Here is a 13,545-nt window from a genome sequence, read left to right as displayed (position 1 = left end):
TTATGCCTACAGTACCTGCTCTTCCTAGGTAGTCTCCCATTCAAGTACTAACCAGGCCCGACCCTGCTTAGCTTCCGAGATCAGATGGGATCGGGCATGTTCAGGGTAGCATGGCTGTAGACAACTCCCTACTTTTTAAGCATGGGCTGCACATAGTGAGTTTCTCCTAAAGTCTATGGTATGGAAGGGGAAAGTAACTTTACAGAAGAGAAACTTGCCAAACACTTTCTCAGTTAATCAAGGTTAACACCAATAATGACAAGTCATATTAATAGTTTATAGGTTGAGATAGGCACTTTATATCAGTGGTTGTCTTCTCAAAAATCTGTAACCCCAGTCTAATCATGAGTAAACATCAGACAAATCTTAAATTACGGGCATTCTACAAAACACCTGATCAGTGCACCTTAAAACTGTTAAGATCATCAAAAACAAGGGAAGTCTAAGAAGCTGTTACAGCCCAGAGGAGCCTAAGGAGACAACCAAATGTGATGTGGTATCCTGGATGGGATCCTGGAACCGAAAAAGGACATTAGGTAAAAACCAAGAAATTCTGAATAAAGTATGTACTTTGGTTAAAACAAACAACAAAAGTCTCCTTAAGAATGACAAAGTCTTGTCTCAATCCTCTCCAGTCTTCACCTATGTACAATATGAATTTGAAGAATGAGTATACTTCAGTCTTTAATAAATGATTACCGATTCAGTGTTTAGAATTTCTTTTACTTTTAAAAATTCTCTGTTGTTTATGAAATCCCTCTGCATATTCTTCTATTTTTTTTTTATTTTCTGAAAGTTTTGATCTTCCCAGGCTGATTGCAGTAGATTCTGAAAACACTGTACAGAAAGAAAATAACCTCTTGGAATAAAGTAACAGCTCTTAAAGAATTTGTTTAATGATGTTTTAAACTGTGATGAAAATGTGAATGTTTGGTAAATGACATTTTTAATATCCCTTCTAGCAAAGAAACAAAACAAAACAAACATTCATTTAAATGTTAATGATAAGAAAACATTAGTTTTCAATTGCTGTATTAGGGAAAGCTAAATGCTTAATAAATATTCCTTTACCTCTCATTTCAGTTTATTTCAATGCAAGCTGAGTTCAACTTGGACATTTCTCTTTGGATGACTATTTATCAAGAGGACTTAGAGACCTAGAGACTTTCTATCTCAGGGCTCAGCCATCCTCCAGGGCCCTGGAGTCCTTCTTTTCCAGCCTCCTGGATGGAGAGACAGAGCGAGGGATTGAGGTGGTGGAGGGGAGGGAGAGAGGGGTGGAGGTGGAGAGAGACGTGATGGAGGATTTGGTAGTCAAGGCTGTAGAGGACACCTCACTCACACTCATAGATAAACTAAAACAAAACAAAACCAAAAACCCAAAACAGAAACAATTCCTTGCATACTGAAGGAAAGTAATTTTTAGTGGGGCATTATTCTTTCTTAGAATAGCATCTCTTTTTATCTGCTCACTAACTGTGTAACTGATCGATGATTGACTAAGCTAGGACTAACACTTGAATTCAATAAATAGTGTTGCAAAACCATCTTAATGGTTTCGTTGTTTTAAAATAAGCCTTTTAAGAGTGATTGTAAGAGATAGATGTCCATGAATCATAGTCTGTCAGCATTTTATTGTTACAAGAAAAGCCTCTGGTTGTTCTAGAGCTAATAATGGTATGTTAGCTATTTGTATACAAAGAGGATGTTCTGAACCTTGTGTGTGTACTTGACATTTTTCTGATGGTGGTGAGAAATTGTGCTCATCCATTTCCTGTGCATTTGTGATTATTACATTACGTGGCAGGCTTGCCAGGGTGATTCATATAGACTGGAGCATATACACCTACAAAAGCAAGTTGCCCATGAAAAGCAAGTAGCCCATGAAAAGCCAAGACTTAGAAATGAAAACAGCATGCCAGACTCATCACCCTCCTGTGCACCTTAAGAGTCTCTCCCACCCCACACCATCCATTCCTTCCATTTCAAGTCAGTGCTGATGAGAATATCATTCTGAAATACTGTCAGAAATTTGCACGAATCCAGACATAAAAAGTCTTAACAATCAATAGAGACTTATCAAGTTCTTTTATATGTGCTTCTTAGATCTGGGAAAGAATTTAAATTATTAGAATATAGACCTTTAATCTTAAAGTAATTTATTTCAACTATTGTAGACAGATATGCAGAAAATGGGATGCATGTATCCAGCTTATAAATAAACATTGTTTTTATTCAAGAAGTTGAAGTTTTCTGATTGACACTAAATGCAAGGAAAGGAAAATCAGTTTAGGTTGAAAATATATATGAAAGGACTGGAAGATTAATTTTCCTATATTTTCACTTTGTTTCAAATTGTGCAATGAAGAATATTAGAGCTTTAACAAAAATTATGCAGTCTGTTGTCTCAGGCACATTCTTGGTCGTATCTCCATAATTTGACTTTCATTAGCAATGAAGGAATTCTTGAGCCATATGGAAGATTGTTCTTTCTCTCCCTATCATTGTCTGTCTGTCTGTCTGTCTGTCTGTCTCTCTCTCTCTCTCTTTTCTCTCGCTGTTTCTTTCTGTCTCTCCGTCTCTGTCTCTGTCATCTCCCCCAACCCCTTTCCTGTTTTCCTTTCTTTCTACTTTTCAGGGGAACTCCCAAAGTATGTTTTAATTTTTTTCCATAGCAAATGTGAGGGAAGCTCTAAACAAGTCTAGTTTAAAAAAAGAAAAAGATTATTCCCTGATTTCTGGGGGAGGATAGACAGTTTTAAACAGAAACAAGAAAGAGATTGGTGATTCAGCTGGTGATGAAAATAGCTACATTCATTAAGTAGAGCTATGCAAACAGCTGTAAATTTGGATAATAAGCAAGGAAAGATATTTGAATTTCATCAGGAGTTTTTCTTTTACAGTTAGCAAATATCTCACCTTTTAAAATTACTTCTATTGTGATTAACCACAATAATCGTGTAATTAAAATTGAAGAATGTTTACCAGGTGAGAGAAGTTGACGAAATGAGCCAGGAGAAGGGTTTGGAAAATGTGAAAAGAAGATGAGCTCAGGCAACACACCACGATTTAGAAAATATTTTAGGAAAGGTAATGTGGGGAGGATTTCAGTCAAGTAGATGCTGTTGGTTCAGGACAAGCCTGTAGAAGCTATGTCACCAGGATATTTTAGGTGCTGAGCTTTAATGAATTCATTCTATCAATATTGATTGAAAGACTATTGTGCCTTGGCTTCTGCACCAGATCCTGAGAGAATGATTCCTGTACAGGAACACAGTTTCTGTACTCAAAGAGCTTATGCTCTAGAAGGGGAGATAGAAATAAACCATAATTAACTACAGTTATGGTGAGAAGTGTGGCGTATTGTGGAGCATTACCCCGTGGATGTGTGTATGCATATGGGGTTAGCAATATCGAACTTGTTCTTCAGGAACTGGATACACGAGCGATTACAGTGGAGCATAATTATTGCTCTGATGGCAACATATGCTAGCTGTACTGAGGGTATAGTAGGAATTCCCAGTTCATTCTAGATGGATGTGTCAGGGAAAGCACTCAAAAGGAGAAGTACGAACCAACTCCAGAAGGGTTTGCAAGAGTCTGAAAATTGGTATATTTGGGGAGACAATTCGCAGTTTTTTAGAATAGAATAGTAAAAGGTAGGAAAGAATTTTCGGTAAATTCAGCATTGCTAGAATTTAACCATTGGTGGAATTAAATGCATAAAAATAAAATGCATGGAGAGAGGCCGATCAACAAAGGATCCTTTGGATCACATAATAGAGGCTCAGTTAATAAGTATTTGATGAATGAGTAATGAGTTGTGATATGATAATTCTGTAATTATGAACTGGAAAATTATGGCTCTTAATAGTTGTAAATAAGATACTTACACCTCTTTTGGAAACCATATCAGTGTTTTTCTAACTGAGGGGGTAGATCTATATTGGTAGGCTATGAAATCAATATATCGATGCCTGATCATTAAAAATATAGAACAAAATAGAAAAGAGAATATGAAAAAGTAGGTACTGGAAAACTTTTATTTTGAATATATATGTTTGTGTGGCCTGGGTGGAGATGGAAAGTGTATGTCTTACTGTGGGTTGCTGTCAAAGAGTCCTGAAATTTACTGTGATGGAGAGTGCTGGTTTCCTGGGTATATTTAAATACTGTGGAGGAACTTGGAGAAACATAAAGAGTCCAAGACCTGGAAACATAAGATTCTCTTGCTCCTGAGCATGAACAAAAAATCACTGGCATCAGGGCCAAGCTGATGATGATAGTGGCGATGCTAACACCTTGCTTTCAGTCCCAAGGTGACAGCAAACTCAAATTCTTCAGATACTTCCTTGGTGTTGTGATATAGATAAATTATGAGTAATGGTTAGCTCAGTGTAAGTGTTTGCCCTTTTAAAATGATTAATTAATGAGCTAAATTCCCCAGTTATGAAACTTTCAGTGATGCTTATTGACTCTCTGGCAGGTTTGGAGATTTCTGGGCTTCTTGGATGAGATCTTTATTCTTACTGGCCCAGTTAGTGAGAATTAGGGAATAACCATTGGTACGTGTGTTAGGAGGGGCATTTGACAACTTCTCTGCTTCATCTGTTCTGATTAAATGGTGAGAAAAACAGATTTCCCATGAGAGCTACATCCTCTTTTATATTTGTTTGCCAGAAGATTTATCTCACCAATCAATGTTTCAAGAAGTATTTCATACAAGACAGCAAGTGGTCCTTCTGAGGTGGCCCTCGTATCTTCAGTCGTAATAGGATATGCTTTGTACTTAAATACAAGAAACCACATAGGGGAAGCAGCAGTCCCAGAACAGGGACTTCAGATGAGGCTTTACAGGACAAGCAATATGTAAATTTGATGTTCAACCTTAATTAGGGAGTGGAGAATGAAATGAGGGAAGTGAAAAATACATGTTTTTGAGAAAGAACTACATATGCACAGGACTGGTAAAATTTGCACATGGTAAGTTCAAGAAGTTGAGAATGGCTTTACAATTACAGTGAAGATATCAGAAGATATAAGAGATATTTGGCTGATAGTATAAATTAGGGGCCAGTCATCACAGGCATCTGAGCAATGGTGAGGAGTTTTGACTTTATCCTAAGAACAATGAAAAGTCATTAAAATGTTTTAAGCAAGCAGAGATTCATGGACATGGACTATAGACTAGTGGTCACTAGAGGTAAGGGGAGAGGGGAGGGAGAAGTAAATGGGGTAAAGGGGCTCAAATATGTGGTGACAGAAAGAAATCTAACAGTGTAAATATATATGTGCCTTACTGTTAAAGTGTACAGCTGAAACTTACTGGATTTTGTTAACCGAAGTCACCATAAAAAAAATAAATTCAAAAAATGTTTTAAGAAGCAAAATGAGATAATCATATTTGAATTTTATAAAGCTCAATCTAGCTGTAGCCTGGAGAAAACATTGTAGGGTGTTGATTGGAACAAAAGACTTGTTGGGGGATTTTGGAAGAAATCAGTGCACAGGAGGATAGAGGACTGCATCAGTAATGGTAACAGGAATAATAAATGTATTTTTAAATGAAGATTATCTTTATTTTCACATATTTTTGATGTACAGTCTTCTGGGAGTATATCCCATAGGAATAAGAAAGATCTTCAGCAATGCTTATTATAGCATCGTTTGTGGTAGCAAACCCTGGAAACCAGAACTTTTATCAGCAGAATGTTTAGATACACTGTGGCATAGCCAAACTATAGAATATTATGTAGCATATTGGTTTTCTATTGTTGTGTAATAACGTTGCCATAAACATGGTGTTTCAAAACCACGAACATTTATTATCTGATGGTTTCTGTGCATCAGGAGTCCAGTCATGGCTTAGTTGGATCCTCTTCTTCAGGGTCTCACAGGGCTCCTAAGTCTCACCTGAAGCTTTTTTTCTTTAGATGGGGAAGGATTTAATTCCAGGCTCATGTGTTTGTCTGCAGCATAATAATCCTTGAATGCTGCCAGATGGAGGGCCTTGGGCTGTCAATCAAAGGTTGCACTCAGCTCCTTGCAGCATTGCCCTCTCTATAGGGCAGCTCACGACATGGCAGCTTACTTCTTCAAAGCCAACAAAAGGGAGTGTTGGTCATAGCAAGACCTTTATTTACAATCTTATATACATAATCACATTTACATAATCACATACACCTATTATCTTGGTTGTATTCTGATGCCTAGAAGCAAGTCACATCCTGCCTACATGCAAACACAGTGATTACATAATGTATGAACACCAGGCGACAGGAGTCTGTCCACCACAAAGTTATAAAAAAGAACTATCTAGGCTTAATCTATTGACCCGAAGAGGTGCACATTATACATCATTAAATTGCAGAGTACTTACTCTATACGGTGTAACCTTGTTTTCATAAATATGCAAAACCAAAATTATATCAATGAATACACATAGTTTATGTTTGTACATGCTGGGAAAGAGTGGAACAGTGTGAGATAGTTTCTGTATGTTTTCTAAATGAGACAATGATAGAATGAGTGTAGGCTAAAATTATTCACTTTTTCTGTATACATTTATGCATTTTCACCACTTAAAAAAACAGAGATTGATTTTTAATTTTAAAAATAGCAAAAAATTGTAATTGCAAATTTCAGGGAAACCACAGAAAAAGTAAAAATGAATTAATAAAAAAATAATAATACAGTTGATCCACATATAAGTGGACCGGCACAGTTCAAACCTGTGTAGTTCAAGGGTCAATTGTATTTTCAGTCCATGGCTAGGAATCTGTCTATGTGGAAGGCCGACTAGTACTTACATGTAGGTTTTCAACTGAGTGGGAGGGTGTGGGGTCAGCACCTCTAACCCCCACATTATTCAAAGGTCAAATATAAAACTGATATGCTAAGAAAGGAGGTAAACTGGAATCATATAAAATGCTCAGTTAAAACCAAAAAAGACAAAAAGAGTGGAACCCAACAACAATGGGGACAAAGAGTAAAGGAAACAAGTAGAAAACAGTAATGAATACAGTAGATATTAATCCATATCAATAATCACTTTTGACATCAGTGTCTAAATGTACCATTTAAAAGACAAAGATTGTCAGAGTGGATCAAAAAGCACTATCTAACTCTATGTTGTCCACAAGACACCAACTTTAATTATAAAGACACATATAGATTAAAAACAAGTAGATGGATAAAAATAAACCATGCTAGCACTAATCAAAAGACAATAAGAGTAGCTATATTAACGTTAGATACTAGAGCAGACTTCGAAATAAAGAAAGTTATCTGGGTTAAAGAAAGACTTTATAGAATGATAAAGGGATCTGTTCTCCAAGAAGACAACAATTCTTAACATGTATTTGCCTAATAACAGCATCAAACTGTGCAAGGCAAAAACTGATAGAACCAGAAGGAGAAATAGATTAATCTATGATAGTTGGAGATGTCATCGCCCCTCTTTCAGAAATGGACAGATCCAGCAGGCAGAAAATCAGTGAGAACATACTTGAATTTAACAACACTATCAATTAACTGGATATAATTGACATCTATAGACTACTTTATCCAACAATAGCAGAATACAAATTTTTCTCAGCTTACGTGGAACATTCACCAAGATAGACCACATTCTGTTACATAAAACATGCCTTAACAAATTTAAAACAAGAGAAATCATACAATATCTGCTCTCAGACCACAATGGAATTAAAGAAGAAATCAATAACAGGAAGATAATTGGAAAAATCCCCCAAATATGTGAAGATTAAATAACACACTTCTAAATGATCTGTGGGTCAAAGAAGAAATCACAAGAGAAATTTAAAAATATTTTCAACTAAATGAAAATACAAACACAACTTATAAAAAGCCGTGGGATGGAGGAAAACCAGTGCTTAAAGGGATTTGTAGCATTGAGTGCGTACGTTAGGAAAAAAATTGATCTAAGATCAATTATTTAGGTTTCCACCTTAGGAAACTTAAAGACCAAATTAAATCCAAAGTAAGCAGAAGAAAAGAAATACTGAGAACTAGGGTAGAAATGTGATGAACAAAATCAAAGAACTAAATAAATGGAGAAATATGCTAAATTTATGGATAAGTAGACTCAATATTGTCAAGATGTCAGTTCTTCCCGACTTAATCTATAAGTCAGTGCAATTCCAGTAAAAATCCCAGCAAGTTATTTTAAAGCTATCAACCAACCCATTCTAAAGTTTGTATGGAGAAGCAAAGGGCTCAGAATAGCTAACCCAATATTGAAGGAGCAGAAAAGTTGGAGGACTGACACTACACAACTTTAAGACTTATTATAAAGCTACAGTAACCAAGACAATGTGAGATTGGTGAAAGACTAGACAAGTAGGTTAATGGAACAGAATAGAGAACCCAGAAATAAACCCATATAAATATAGTCAACTGATATTTGGCAAAGGAGCAGAAGCAATATAATGGAGCAAAGTTAGGCTCTTCAACAAATTATGCTGGGACATTTGGACATCTACACTCAAAAATATGAATCTAGACACAGATTTTATACCCTTTACAAAAATAACTTAAAGTGAATTATAGACTTAAATATAAAACAAGCTAGATAACATGAGTAAACCTAGATGACGTTGGGTATAGTGATACATTTTTAGATATGATACAAAAGCTACAATCCATGAGAGAAAGAAATAACCTGGGCTTCATTAGAATTACAAATTTCTGTTCTAAAAAAGGCAATATCAAGAAAATTAGAAAATAAGCCATAGACTGAAAGAAAATATTTGCAGAAGATACATCTGTTGAAGAACCATTATCCAAAATATACAAAGAACCCCTAAAACTCAACAGTAAGAAAAAGAAAAATCCAATTAAAAAATGAGCCGAAGACCTTAACAGATACCTCATCTAAGAAGACATACAGATGACGAATGGGCATATGAATAGATATTCCACACCATATGTCATCAGAAAGTTGCACATTAAAACAACAATGTAGTAGCAGTATATACCTATTATAATGGCCAGAATCTGAAACACTGACAGCATCTAATGCTAGTGAAGTTGTGGGAGCAGTAGGAACTCTCATTTGTCTTTTTTTATAAAACTAAACATATTCTCACCTTACAATCCAGCGATCTTATTCCTTGGTATTTACCCAAAGGAGCTGAAAATCTGTATCTACGCAGAAACTTGCACAAGAATGTTTATAGCAGCTTGCTCGCTTGCTTGCTTTATTTATTATTTATTTATTTTCTAGACAAGAGATCATACAACATTTGACTAAAATATTTACTGTGATTCTAATTGTAGTGTCATTTCATTATTATGCCAGGGAAATAATGTTAAAGGAAAGTGTATAAATGGAATCATTCCAATAATAATGCTTTTTTTGTTTGTTTGTTTTATATCATCTTTTTAATTTCTGTGATGAGGGTGCCAATTAAAAATATGTTTTGATTGAAGTTTGAAACTGATATACCTCCTGGAGTTTTGGACCAAAAACTCAATGAAAAAGAACCACAGAGTCATGTAACCAGTAACCACCCAAATTTGAGTGAATTAGAACTGTTCTGTTTTGCCACACTAGTCAGAAAGCCATAGGTGTTCCATCACTCCAGAAGGATCTGGAGAACTGACAGAAAATATAAAAACTGAACATAGATTGTACATAATTGTGCTGCTGCATTACTTCAACAACCATAGAAGGAACCGCATTTCAGTTCAAAGACTTGCCAGCAGCTTTATTCCTAATTGCCAAATCGTGGAAGTAACCAAGGTGTCCTTTGGTGTTTGAATGACTTAATAAACTGGATATATCCGGACAATAGAATATTATTCAGTGCTAAAAGAAATGAGCTATGAAGCCATGAAAAGATGTGGAAGAACCTTAAATGCATATTGTTAAGTGAAAGAAGCCTGTATGAAAAGGCTACATATTGTATGATTCCACCTATATGACATTGTGGAAAAGGCAAATCTATTGAGACAGTAAAAAGATCAGTGGTTGCCAGGTGGAGAGGCGGTAGGTCGAGAAGAGATGAATAGGCAGAGCACAGAGTTTTTAAGGAATTAAAAATACTCTGTTATTATAATGATGGATGTATGTCATATGTTTGTCCAAACTAATAGAATGTACAACACCAAGAGTAAACCTTAAGGTAAACTATGGACTTTGAGTTATTGTGACAAGTCAAAATAGTTTTTATTCTTGGTAAAAAAAATATTCTAGTGAATGACGTGGATAATGGGGGAGGCTATGCGTACATGGGGACAAGGGATATATAAGAAACCTCTGTACTTCCTTCTCAATTTTGTTGTACACCTAAAACTGCTCTAAAAATAAAATCATAATAAAAATTAAGATACACTTAAAACTAAAATTACACAAAGATTACACCTTTGCTTAAAACTCTAAGGTTTTCAGTATTTTCCCAATATTATTGTACAACTAATCATGTAAGAGGAATGTAGTTTTCTACTTTTCTTTTTCTCTTTTAAGTATCCTAACGTGTAAATGTCCAGAGCATGAGGATTGTCCCTTATTTGCTGTGTAGTAAGAAATGCTCTCATTTTCCAATAGATGTTTTAACTTGCATCATTTTCCAATTTGTAAGCATATATAAATGCAGAATAAATAGAAATTAAGTTTTCCAGTTTATGAATACATGTATGCACTGAATTATTGATTTAATTGAAACATTAAGCCTCGTGTATAACAGGAAGTATGCTTGGTTCTGAGAACGTGAAGATGAAGGAGACTGTCTATTTGAGGAAAGAACATATAAACACATAATTAAAATAAACAAACACTAAGTTGTTGTGCCACATGCTCATATCTTTGCCTGCAGTGGTGTATGAACCAAGAAATAGGAGATAGAAGAAAACATACTTTTGTTGAGACGTGAACGACCAGTGGGTGTCTGCTAGACAGGAGAGAGGTGTGTAAAGGGAACAGTTTTTCACAACCCTGTATGTGTAAATGGGCATATGTCCTAGGATTAGCAAGTTATTAACTACAGTTATATCACAGGTTAAATTCTGTCATCATAAACATGTGGTCACCCTCTCTTCTAATATCATGGCACTTGTCTATTAAATCTTACTTTGTATTACTGGTAATATAAAGGAATCTTGACAGTTAATCTTTTGTGGTTCAAATGACTTAGAAATTTTTCACATAAGTAACTCCTGGTCCAAACATATTCAGTTGATTTATTTTTAGAGTCTATTGTTAGTTTATTTAGTGTTTAAGTACACATCACAAGATGTTAACATTTCTTGTTCAAGGTTTTTGACAATTGATGTATTAAAAACATGCTTTTCAATACAGATATTCTACTTAATGAGGGAAACATACTCTTTCTTGAATAGCCTTGACACTGTGCCAAATCATAAAGACATTATAATATATAATAATGAATTATTTGCTCAATAGATTGAGTATATACTTCCATAATATAGATTTATTAAAAATAGAATATTTGTGATTGTAAGTAATTTTTGAAAAGGTCCTTGTGGAAGTTAGTTGACATTTTCATCTAGGTTTTTCCTATTTCAAACACATTTAAAAAAAATTAACAATCTAAAATTGGTGAAGTTTTCTGAAGTTGGTGAAATTGCCAATGGTGGAATAACTGAATTTTTTTCTTTATAAAGATTTTATTGAAAATCTAAGTATGCTTTGAAAGAATTAATAACATTTATCTTGAGTGTGGTCCATATGGAATTATTTTTTGTTTTATAGAAGCAATTCGAGGTATTCCTGCTGATTTCTCATTTCAGCCATGACTGTCACTTAATTTGTTCTTAAGGTATTTTCCCCAGTGGAACTATTTTCTTGTAGCTTTTAGATAACCTCTGATTTACTTTTTTGACCTTCACCAACTTTTAAAATTAATTTTATTTTGTTCGATTTCACAATATTATTTCTGTTTTTTTAGATTTTTTTAAAATGAGTTTTTATACTCTCTTGAGATAGGCAGCAACTTCATCCTCTTCCCCACTCTTCATGGCTGTGCTCCTTCAAGCATATTTTGCAGAAACCTAACAACTCTGTCTTTGGAATAGTCGTGTGCATAGTGAAGGATGTAACAAAAATTGATGAAAACTGATCACTCTCCTGTTGAAAACCTCACATTTTATTTTCTCTTGCACTGAGAATAAAGTCCAGATTTTTGCCCTTGTTCTAGAGTCCTCCTGTGACCTGCCCCCTTCCCTGTACTCAGATTCCATCTTCCCCTTCACTCTTCCTCTATTCTCCAGCCACACTGGCCTTTGGAATTGCTCAGATATTATGAGAACATAAACATAACAGGAATCATGAGAATCATGTTTTACAAATTTTATCAGTGAAATAAGTTACTGGAAGTTGAATTTCAGAGGTAAAATATATGAAAATTAAAGTTTTTAATTCAGAAGCTACAGTACCCACTCAACCATCAAAACAACTGTCTATGCAGAAGAGTACTTGTTTTCTAAGCTTGTACTGATACACTTTCAGATGTTTTGATCTTGGGCACATTTTGATAATATTTTTTAACATTAGAAGGACCTAGTTTTGAGTTGATCATCAAGAATAATACCAGAGGTTGGGATAAAGAACTGGAGCTAGGTGCTGAAAGTGTCAATGGTTTGGATGAAATGTAACCTCAGTGCCTTGATAGGTGATAGAGCGAGGACAGGCTCACTGAGTATCTGTTTGTATAGGTGTATTAATTTTTTTTAATTGTATTTTATGATGTTTTGACATCTTAGTGCCTTGCTAGTCCTTGAGAAACTGCCTTCCTCTCCTAGGACTAGCTAATTCCTAAAGAGAGTAATAGGCATTCCTAGGAGCACGCGTTTTATATGTAAACCACACAATCCAAAGCCCATATGTGCCACTACCTCCTTCATTGAACTGTCATGCACCAAGCCAGTATTTTTCCTGCCGTAAATCATCCTTGGGCCAGGTATTAAAAAACTAGGGACCACCCATATATTTCAGCCCACTGAAACTATTCAAAGTGTCCAGTCCTGAAGTTACCCAGATTTACCTATCCTGCCTCACCTGTTTCTGCCTCTGGAAACCACAGTAAAAGCTCTGGGCCATGCTCTCTCCTTATCTCCTTTCTACCTCTTGACTGACTCTGGTGCTTCCACATGTGGCCCTGCAGTGCACCTCATGCCTTCTCCTTTTGGTAACTGTGAGTAATAAAGATTCCTTCAATGGCATTGATCTCTCCATGTCATAACTCAGTCAGTCACCTCTATGAACTAACTTTTAGGCATATTTACAACAATGAGGAGACACTGTATATGTCTAGCCACAAAGAACTGAGCAGGAAATGAAATAAAATAGCTTACCATGCAGCATTTACACATAGAAATGTGTTGACATTGAAAACCGATCTACAATGTAAAAGAAACAACAAGCAAAACAGGTTGTTTAAAACATTGTACATGCTCATCCCAATTTTAAAGAAAAACTCTTAATAGCAAATAGTCTGGCATGATGAAATACACCAAGCTGTATTTAGTGTAGAATATGAGCTGACTTTTATTTTTGCCTATAGT

The 13,545-nt window shown here is 35.3% G+C and overlaps 1 protein-coding gene and 1 pseudogene across 3 annotated transcripts in view; one reads left to right on the top strand and one right to left on the bottom strand.

Moving 5' to 3' along the window:
* CTNNA2 (catenin alpha 2) overlaps positions 1–13,545 on the top strand; it is a 1,043,800-nt gene that overhangs the window by 95,549 nt on the left and 934,706 nt on the right. The window lies entirely within an intron of this gene.
* LOC111738396 lies at positions 4–122 on the bottom strand (annotated as a pseudogene).

This window comes from Pteropus vampyrus, unplaced genomic scaffold, assembly GCF_000151845.1.
Source record: "Pteropus vampyrus isolate Shadow unplaced genomic scaffold, Pvam_2.0 Scaffold37, whole genome shotgun sequence".
NCBI classification, from domain to species: Eukaryota; Metazoa; Chordata; class Mammalia; order Chiroptera; family Pteropodidae; genus Pteropus; species Pteropus vampyrus.
The sequence above is the reverse complement of the archived record's forward strand: the minus strand, read 5'-3'. Positions and strand labels throughout refer to the sequence as shown.